Source organism: Physeter macrocephalus, chromosome 16 (assembly GCF_002837175.3).
Source record: "Physeter macrocephalus isolate SW-GA chromosome 16, ASM283717v5, whole genome shotgun sequence".
In the NCBI taxonomy this organism is placed as follows: domain Eukaryota; kingdom Metazoa; phylum Chordata; class Mammalia; order Artiodactyla; family Physeteridae; genus Physeter; species Physeter macrocephalus.
In genome coordinates, this window is record NC_041229.1 from 101155088 (window position 1) to 101165566 (window position 10479).

Genomic DNA, 10479 nt, shown 5'->3' on the forward strand with positions numbered 1-10479 from the left:
GAGTACCAGGCAGAGGGAAGAACCAGTGTAAAGGCCTTCAGGCAAGAATATGTCTGATGAGTTAAAGGACAGCAAAGAAGCCACTGCATCTGGGGACAGGTGAGAAGGAGAGTAGTACCAGGTGAGGTTAGAGGGGAAATGGGAGACCAGATCACGTGGGGCCTTTTAAAGCCAGTGTGAGGATTTAGCGTTTACTCTGAGTGACATGGGGAGCCACTGCAGGGTTTGATGAACGGTTATACTATGTGACTTCTGTTTTATTTATTTATTTGTTGGGCCGCACTGCGTGGCTTGTGGGATCTTAGTTCCTTGACCAGGGATTGAACCAGGCCGCCGCAGTGAAAGCGCCAAGTCCTAACCACTGAACCGCTAGGGAATTCCGTCTGACTTCTATTTTAAAAGAATCATTTGGTTGCTGTAGTCAGAAGAGATTGTAAGGACCTAGGATAGAAGCAGGGAGATGGATGCAGAGGCCTTTTCAGTAATCTAGGCAAGAGGCAGTGGTAGCTGGGACCAAGGCTGTATGAGCAGTAGTTGTGCTCTGGATGCACTTTGGAGGTAGAACCAATAGGATCAATTACTTGATGAACTGAATGCAGGGCGTGAGAGAAAAAGAGGAGTTTATGATAACTCCAGGCTTTTGATGTGAGCAATCAAAGGGATTCATGCTCTTCACTTGAAATAGGGCTGGTTACTCAAGGTAGAGTAGACTTGGGGCAAAATAAGTTGTGTTGGACACGTCCAACAAGAGGTGGACAGTTGTTTGTTAGACATCTGGGTGAGATAGTGAACAGGCCGATAGATATAAGGAGTTGAAGAGACAGGTCTGGGCCAAGAGTGGGCAGAATTGGACTTTGAAACTAGGCCAAGGGAGTTCTAAGAAAGGAGGGGGTTTCCCCGGTGGCGCAGCGGTTGAGAGTCCGCCTGCCGATGCAGAGGACGCGGGTTCGCGCCCCGGTCCAGGAAGATCCCACGTGCCACGGAGCGGCTGGGCCCGTGAGCCATGGCCGCTGCGCCTGCGCGTCCGGAGCCTGTGCTCCGCAGCGGGAGAGGCCGCAACGGTGAGAGGCCCGCGTACCGCCAAAAAAAAAAAAAAAGAGGAGGATCAAGCGCTGAGTCCCAGGGCTCTTTCTGGACTCAATTCTCAGTTCTGAGGGAGGGCACTGAACAGGAGCACAGCTTGTGAGGTAGGAAGAAAAATAAATGAATGTGGTATCTTAGGAGCCAGGAGAAGAAAATGATTCAGGGAAAGAATAATCAGCTGTGACAGATTTTGCTTATAGGCCAAGCAAGATGAGAGCTGAGAATTTAATTGGAGTGTTTAGTCCATTAATAGTTAATAATTTTTGCTAAGGTTGGATTTAGGCCTACCGTTTTACTATTTTTTTTTCTGTTTTTCCCTTCCGTTTTTTGTTCCTCTCTTCCTTCTTTCCTGTCTTTTGAACAGTTGAAAAAATTTTTTTAATTCCATTTAAATTTGTCTGTTGGTATTTTAGCTATATGTAATTGCTTTTTTTTTTTTTCCAGTGGTTGCTCTAGGGATTACAATATGCATCATTAACTTTTCACAGTCAGCTTCATATAAAATGTGAGAACTTTGCAACCCTCTCCTCCATCTTTTATGCTTTAGTTGTCATATTTGTTGCATCTACATACTTTATAAACTCTACAATATATAGTATAATTTTTATCTTACAGAAATTAAGAGGAAAAAATAGTCTTTTATACTTACTCGTATATTTACTGTTTCCAGTGCTCTTCATTTCTTCCCGAATATCCAGTTTCCATCACTTCCCTTCAACCTGGAGAATTTTCCTTAGTACTTTTTGTAGTGCAATTCTGCTGATGTCAAATTCTTTTACTTTTCTTTTTTTTAATATAAATTTATTCATTTATTCATTTATTTAATTTTTGGCTGCATTGGGTCTTCACTGCTGCATACAGGTTTTCTCTAGTTGCTGAGAGCAGGGGCTACTCTTTGTTGCAGTGCATGGGCTTCTCATTGCAGTGGCTTCTCTTGTTGTGGAGCACGGGCTCTAGGCTTACGGGCTTTAGTAGTTGTGGCGCGTGGGCTTAGTTGCTCCGCAGCGTGTAGGATCTTCCTGGACCAGGGCTCAAACCCGTGTGCCCTGCATTGGCGGGCAGATTCTTTACCGCTGCGCCACCTGGGAATCCCTCTTTTACTTTTCTTTTTTTAAAAATACATTTATTTATTTTTGGCTGCGCTGGGTCTTCATTGCTGTGCAGGCTTTCTCTAGTTGCGGTGAGCAGGGGTTGCTCTTCGCTGTGGTGTGCCAGCTTCTCACTGTGGTGGCTTCTGTTGTTGCAGAGCATGGGTTCTAGGCACGCAGGCTTCAGTAGTTGTGGCTCATGGACTCTAGAGTGCAGGCTCAGTAGTTGTGGCGAACGGGCTTAGTTGCTCCGCAGCGTGTGGGATCTTCCTGGACCAGGGCTCGAACCCGTGTGCCCTGCATTGGCAGGCGGATTCTTAACCACTGTGCCACCAGGGGAGTCCCTGGCTGCTTTTTAATACTTTCTTTCTTATATTTGGATTTTCACAGTTGATGGTTTATGTACTTAGATGTGGTTTTCTTTGAATTTATTTATTTATTTATTTATTTATTTATTTATTTTGGGCTGTGTTGGGTCTTTGTTGCTGCGTGTGGGCTTTCTCTAGTTGTGGTGAGTGCAGGCTACTCTTCGTTGCGGTGCGCAGGCTTCTCGTTGTCGTGGCTTCTCTTGTTGTGGAGCATGGGCTCTATGAGCACAGGCTTTAGTAGCTGTGGCTTGCGGGCTCTGGAGCTCAGGCTCAGTAGTTGCGGCACACGGGCTTAGTTGCTCCGCAGCATGTAGGATCTTCCCGGGCCAGGGCTCGAACCCGTGTCCCCTGCTTGACAGGCGGATTCTTAACCACTGCGCCACCAGGGAAGCCCCTTCTTTGAATTTATGCTGCTTGGGGTTCTCTGAGCTTCTTGAATCTGTAAATTTATGTCTTTCATGAAGTTTAGGGAATATTTGACCATTATTTCTTCAAGATTTTTTTCTGCCTTTTTCTCTTTCTGTTTTCTTCTTCTAGGAATATATATGTATACATATATATAATCAACTTAGGAATTTCCTGGTGGTCCAGTGGTTAGGACTCAGCACTTTCACTGCCAAGGGCCTGGGTTTGATCCCTTGTTGGAGAACTAAAATCCTGCAAGGCACGTGGCATGGCCAAAAAAAAGATCAACTATAACTATATATTTATTTTGTTGAGATGTATATATATCTCAACAAATTACATCTCATTAGGAGGCATTTAATGTCAGATTGACCCTATATTATCTAGAACAAGTTTGATCACTTGATTAAGGTGGTAACAGATAATCTCTCCTTTTAAAAGTACATTTTCTTCTTGGCAGTCAGCAAGTGATTTATGGGATACCCTGTTCCCAAAAAACCTTTAACCTAACGTTTCTAGTAGCCAGTTACGACGCTTGTCTGGTCTGAATCAATTTATCTAATTTGGGTGTGTTTTTTCTGTAAAGAAGAGCTTTCCTGGGGCTTCCCTGGTGGCGCAGTGGTTGAGAGTCCGCCTGCCGATGCAGGGGACACGGGTTTGTGCCCCGGTCCGGGAAGATCCCACATGCCGCGGAGCGGCTGGGCCCGTGAGCCATGGCCGCTGAGCCTGCGCATCCGGAGCACGGGAGGGGCCACAGCAGTGAGAGGCCCGCGTACGGCAAAAAAAAAAAAAAAAAAGAAGAGCTTTCCTTTATTAACTGCATGAGCTGAAGTTCATCTTAATCAGGCTGGATAAACCTTAATTATTTTTTGCGGTGCGCAGGCTTCTCGTTGTCGTGGCTTCTCTTGTTGTGGAGCATGGGCTCTATGAGCACAGGCTTTAGTAGCTGTGGCTTGCGGGCTCTGGAGCTCAGGCTCAGTAGTTGCGGCACACGGGCTTAGTTGCTCCGCAGCATGTAGGATCTTCCCGGGCCAGGGCTCGAACCCGTGTCCCCTGCTTGACAGGCGGATTCTTAACCACTGCGCCACCAGGGAAGCCCCTTCTTTGAATTTATGCTGCTTGGGGTTCTCTGAGCTTCTTGAATCTGTAAATTTATGTCTTTCATGAAGTTTAGGGAATATTTGACCATTATTTCTTCAAGATTTTTTTCTGCCTTTTTCTCTTTCTGTTTTCTTCTTCTAGGAATATATATGTATACATATATATAATCAACTTAGGAATTTCCTGGTGGTCCAGTGGTTAGGACTCAGCACTTTCACTGCCAAGGGCCTGGGTTTGATCCCTTGTTGGAGAACTAAAATCCTGCAAGGCACGTGGCATGGCCAAAAAAAAGATCAACTATAACTATATATTTATTTTGTTGAGATGTATATATATCTCAACAAATTACATCTCATTAGGAGGCATTTAATGTCAGATTGACCCTATATTATCTAGAACAAGTTTGATCACTTGATTAAGGTGGTAACAGATAATCTCTCCTTTTAAAAGTACATTTTCTTCTTGGCAGTCAGCAAGTGATTTATGGGATACCCTGTTCCCAAAAAACCTTTAACCTAACGTTTCTAGTAGCCAGTTACGACGCTTGTCTGGTCTGAATCAATTTATCTAATTTGGGTGTGTTTTTTCTGTAAAGAAGAGCTTTCCTGGGGCTTCCCTGGTGGCGCAGTGGTTGAGAGTCCGCCTGCCGATGCAGGGGACACGGGTTTGTGCCCCGGTCCGGGAAGATCCCACATGCCGCGGAGCGGCTGGGCCCGTGAGCCATGGCCGCTGAGCCTGCGCATCCGGAGCACGGGAGGGGCCACAGCAGTGAGAGGCCCGCGTACGGCAAAAAAAAAAAAAAAAAAGAAGAGCTTTCCTTTATTAACTGCATGAGCTGAAGTTCATCTTAATCAGGCTGGATAAACCTTAATTATTTTCCTGTATTTCCAGAGTAAATAGTTATGGAGTAGATGCCATAGTAGCGACCAAGGAGGTTTTTTGTTTTGTTTTAATTCTTCCTTGTTTTTGAGTATCATTACGGGCTTAAGGTTTTTATTTATGTTTTATATTACAATTAGTTAGGATAATGATTATTTTCAATGTTCAGATTGTTCCCAATTTGTCCAGTGGAAGACAAGAGGTTTTTGTTTTGTTTTTTTAAAGAATGGGAGAAAATAAAAGTATGTTTGTATTCTTTTTTTTTTTTTTTAATTTATTTATTTTATTTATTTATTTTTGGTTGCATTGGGTCTTCGTTGCTGTGCACGGGCTTTCTCTAGTTGCGGTGAGCGGAGGCTACTCTTCATTGCGGTGCGCAGGCTTCTCATTGCGGTGACTTCTCTTGTTGCGGAGCATGGGCTCTAGGCGCGTGGGCTTCAGTAGTTGTGATATGCGGCTCAGTAGCTGTGGCTCACAGGCTGTAGAGAGCGGGCTCAGTAGTTGTGGCGCACGGGCTTAGTTGCTCCGCGGCACGTGGCATCTTCCCAGACCAGGGATTGAACCCGTGTCCCCTGCATTGGCAGGCAGATTCTCAACCACTGTGCCACCAGGGAAGCCCCCTATGTTTGTATTCTAATGGGAATGATCCAGCAGAGAAATAAAAATTGATAATATAGCAGGCAGGGGGAAGAATCTTAAAGTTATGTCCTTGAGGAGGTGAGAGGAAGTGGGATCCAGTGGATAAGTAGAGGACTTGGCTTTGAGACGAGCTGGTGAGAGCTGGGAAAGCAGATTCTGGGGGGAGGGACCAAGACAGCTAAACTCACGGCACTGTGTAAATGCCTGGGACTCAGCACCTAGTAGTTGAATAAATAAACAAACATCCTTTTAACCATTGGTTGCCAAACCTGGATGTTCATAGGAACCCCCATAGAGCTTATAAAAAATGAAGATCTTGCCAACCAGTGGCTGGCAGCCGCTGCACAAGGCAGAGCCTGGCAACTAACCAGACCAGGGGCCAGCCACGCCTACTGGGCCACCTACACCTAGTCAGCCCCACCACAGCAGAAGGGCCCACACAATATGGGGCAGCCCTAGAGCATATAGCTCTGGTGACCAGAGGGAAGTGAACTGCTGGGATGCATAGGACATCTCCTACGAAAGGCCATTTCTCTAAGGTCAGGAAACATAACGAACCTACCAGGTACATTAAAACAGCAAATTGGGCAAAATGAGGCAACAGAGGAGCATGTTCCAATCAAAGGAACAAGTTAAGACCCCAGAAGAAGAACTAAGTGAAGTGGAGATAGGCAAACTACCTGATAAAGAGTTCAAGGTAATGATCATAAAGATGATCAAGGAACTTGAGAGAAGAATGGATGAACATAGTGAGAAGATTAACAAAGAGTTAGAAGATGTAAAGAAGAACCAAATGGATGAATATAACTGAAATGAAAAATACACTAGAAGGAATCAACAGTAGATTAAATGATACAGAGGAATGGATCAGTGAGTTGGAAGATAAGAGTAGTGGAAATCACTGAAACTGAAAAGAAAAAAAAAAAGAAGTGAGCACAGTTTAAAGACCCCTGGGACATCAAGTGTACTAACATCTGCATTATAAGGGTCCCAGAGGGGAAGGGAGAAAGAGACAGAGAACGTATTGGGAGACATAATATTATAGCTGAAAACGTCCCTGACCTGGGAAAGAAAACAGACATCCAGGTCCAGGACACCCAGAGAGTCCCAAACAGCATCAATCTGAAGAGGACCACACAAAGACACATTGTAATTAAAATAGCAAAAATTAAAGACAGAGAATATTAAAAGCAGAAAGCGCAGTGGTTGAGAATCTGCCTGCTAATGCAGGGGACACGGGTTCGAGCCCTGGTCTGGGAAGATCCCACATGCCGTGGAGCAACTAGGCCGGCCCGTGAGCCACAACTACCGAGCCTGTGCGTCTGGAGCCTGTGCTCTGCAACAAGGGAGGCCGCGACAGTGAGAGGCCCGCGCACCGCGATGAAGAGTGGCCCCCGCTTGCCACAACTAGAGAAAGTCCACGCACAGAAACGAAGACCCAACACAGCCAAAAATAAATAAATAAACAAATGTGGGGTTAAAAAAAAAAAAAAAGCCTATTGGTAAAATTAAATATACAGTAAAAGTAGTAAATCAACCACGTACAAAACTAGTAGGAAAATTAAAAGAGAAAGAGTAAAACCACCTATATCTACAATAAGTAAGTAAGAGGTACACAAAACAAAAAGCTGTAAAATATGATGTCAAAAACTAACTATGGGGGAGGGGAGTAAAAATACATTTGAATTTAAGAGATCAGCAACTTACCACATATATATATTTATAGATTGCTATATATAAACCTTATGGTAACCATAAACCAAAAATCTATAATAGATATACAAAAAAAAGAAAAGAATTCAAACATCACACCAAAGATAGTCATCACATCATAAGGGAAGAGAACAAAAGAAGAAAGGAACAAAAAGAACTACAAAAACAACCCCCAAACAACTAACGAAATGGCAATAAGTACATACCTATCAATAATTACTTTAAATGTAAATGGACTAAGTGCCCCAATGAAAAGACATAGAGTGCCTGACTGGATACAAAAACAAGATCCATATATATGCTGCCTATATATGACTCACTTCAGATCTAAAGGCACACACACAGACTGAAAGTGAGGGGATGGAAAAAGGTATTCCATGCAGATGGAAATCAAAAGAAGGCTGGGTAGCAATACTTACATCATACAAAACAGACTTTTAAACAAAGACTGTAACAAGAGACAAAGAAGGACATTACATAATGATCAAGGGATCAATCCAATAAGAAGATATAACAATTGTAAACATACATGCACCCAGAGATAGGAGAACCTGAATATATAAAGCAAATATTAGCAGACTTAAAGGAAGAAATTGACACTAACACAATAATAGTAGGGAACCTTAATATCTCACTTATATTAATGGACACATCAGACAAGAAGTCAATAAGGAAACACTGGCCTTAAGTGCCACATTAGACCAAATGGGTTTATATAGAGAACATTCCTCCAAAAGCAGAATACAAATTCTTTTCAAGTGCATATGGAACATTCTCCAGGATATATTACACGCTAGGCCACAAACCAAGTGTTAGTAAATTTAAGAAAATTGAAATCATATCAAGCATCTTTTCCAACCACAATGCTATGAGAGTAGAAATCAACTATAATAAGAAAACTGCAAAAAAAAACTAACAAGTGGAGGCTGAACAATATGCTGCTAAACAACCAATGTATCACTGAAGAAATGAAAGAAGAAATAAAAATTATCTGGAGACAAAATGAAAACAGTAATCCAAAATCTATGGGATGCAGCAACGGCAGTTCTAAGAGGGAAGTTTATAGCAATAGAAGCCTGCCTCAGGAAATAAAAATCTCAAACAACCTACCCTTACACCTAAAGGAACTAGAAAACGAAGAATAAACAAACCCAAAGTTAGTAGAGGAAAGAAGTAATAAAGATTAGGGCAAAAATAAATGAAATAGAGACTAAAAAAAAATAGAAAAGATCAATGAAAGTAAGAAGAGATAAACAAGATTGATAAACTTTTAGCCAAACTTATCAAGAAGAAAAGAGAGAGGGCCTAAGGCAATAAAATCAGAAAAAGGAGAAGTTACAACTGATACTACAGAAATACAAAGGATCAAAAGAGATTTCTAGGGCTTCCCTGGTGGTGCAGTGGTTGAGAGTCCGCCTGCTGATGCAGGGAACACGGGTTTGTGCCCCAGTCCGGGAAGATCCCACATGCCACGGAGCAGCTGAGCCCATGAGCCATGGCCGCTGAGCCTGCATGTCCGGAGCCTGTGCTCCGCAACGGGAGAGGCCACAACCGTGAGAGGCCCGCGTGCCGCAAGAAACAAAACAAAAGAGATTTCTATGAAAACTATATGCTAATAAAATGGACAACCCAGAAGCAGAGAACAAATTCCTAGAAACGTATAATCTCCTAAGATGAATTAGGAAGAAATAGAAAATATGAACAGACCAATTACCAGTAATGAATCAGTAATTTTAAAAAACTTCCAACAGAAGTCCAGGACCAGATCGTTTCACAGGTGAATTCTACCAAATGTTTAGAGAAGAGTTAACACCTATCCTTCTCAAACTATTCCAAAAAATTGCGAAGGAAGGAGTGATCCTAAACTCATTCAACGAAGCCAGCATCGCCCTGATACCAAACCGAAGATATCACAAAAAATCAAATTACAGGCCAATATCACTGATGAACATAGATACAAAAATCCTCAACAAAATATTAGCAGACTGAATCCACCAATACATTAAAAATACACACCATGATCAATTGGGAGCTTATTCCAGGGATGCAAGGATGTTTCAATCCACAAATCAGTGTGATATACCACATTAACAAATTGAAGAATAAAAATTATAGATCATTTCAATAGGTGCAGATAAAGCTTTTGACAAAATTCAACATCCATTTATGATAAAAACTTCACAAAGTGGGCGGAACATGCCTCAACATAATAAAGGCCGTATATGATAAGCCCACAGCTAACATCATACTGAGCAGTGGAAAGCTGAAAGCATATCCTCGAGATCAGGAACAAGGACACCCACTCTCACCACTTTTATTCAGCATAGTATTGGAAGTTGTATCCACAGCAATCAGAAAAAAAAGAATTGAAAGGAATCCAGATTGTAAAGGAAGAAGTAAAACTGTCACTGTTTGCAAATGACACGATACATAGAAAACCCTGAAGATGCCACCAAAAAGCTACTAGAGCTCATCAGTAAATTCAGTAAAGTTGCAGGATACAAAATTAATACATAGAAATCTGTTGAATTTCTATACACCAATAACAAACTATCAGAAAGAGAAATTAAGGAAACTCATTTACAATCGCATTAAAAAGAATAGTAATAAATCTATGGCAGTAAAAGACCTGTAGTTGGAAAACTATAAAACTGATGAAAAAAATTGAAGAGGACACAAACAGATGGAACAATATTCCATGTTCTTGGATTGGAAGAATTAATATTATTAAAATGACCATACTACCCAAGGCAATCTACAGATTCAGTGCAATCCCTATCAAAATACTAATGGCATTTAGTCTTTTTTTTAAATTTTATTTATTTTTTTATACAGCAGGTTCTTATTAGTCATCAGTTTTATACACATCAGTGTATACATGTCAGTCCCAATCTCCCAATTCATCACACCCCGCTCCACCCACCCGCCGTTGTCCCCGCTTGGTGTCCATATGTTTGTTCTCTACATCTGTGTCTCAATTTCTGCCCTGCAAACTGGTTCATCTACCATTTTTCTAGGTTCCACATACATGTGTTAATATACGATATTTGTTTTTCTCTTTCTGACTTACTTCACTCTGTGTGACAGTCTCTAGATCCATCCACGTCTCAACAAAAGACCCAATTTCGTTCCTTTTTATGGCTGAGTAATATTCCATTGTATATATGTACCACTTCTTTATCCATTCGTCTGTTGATGGGCAT

At 42.0% G+C, this 10479-nt stretch overlaps 1 protein-coding gene across 1 annotated transcript in view; it reads left to right on the forward strand.

Annotated features, from left to right (window-relative positions):
• LOC114487954 (neuroblast differentiation-associated protein AHNAK-like) overlaps nucleotides 1–10479 on the forward strand; it is a 44929-nt gene that overhangs the window by 24996 nt on the left and 9454 nt on the right.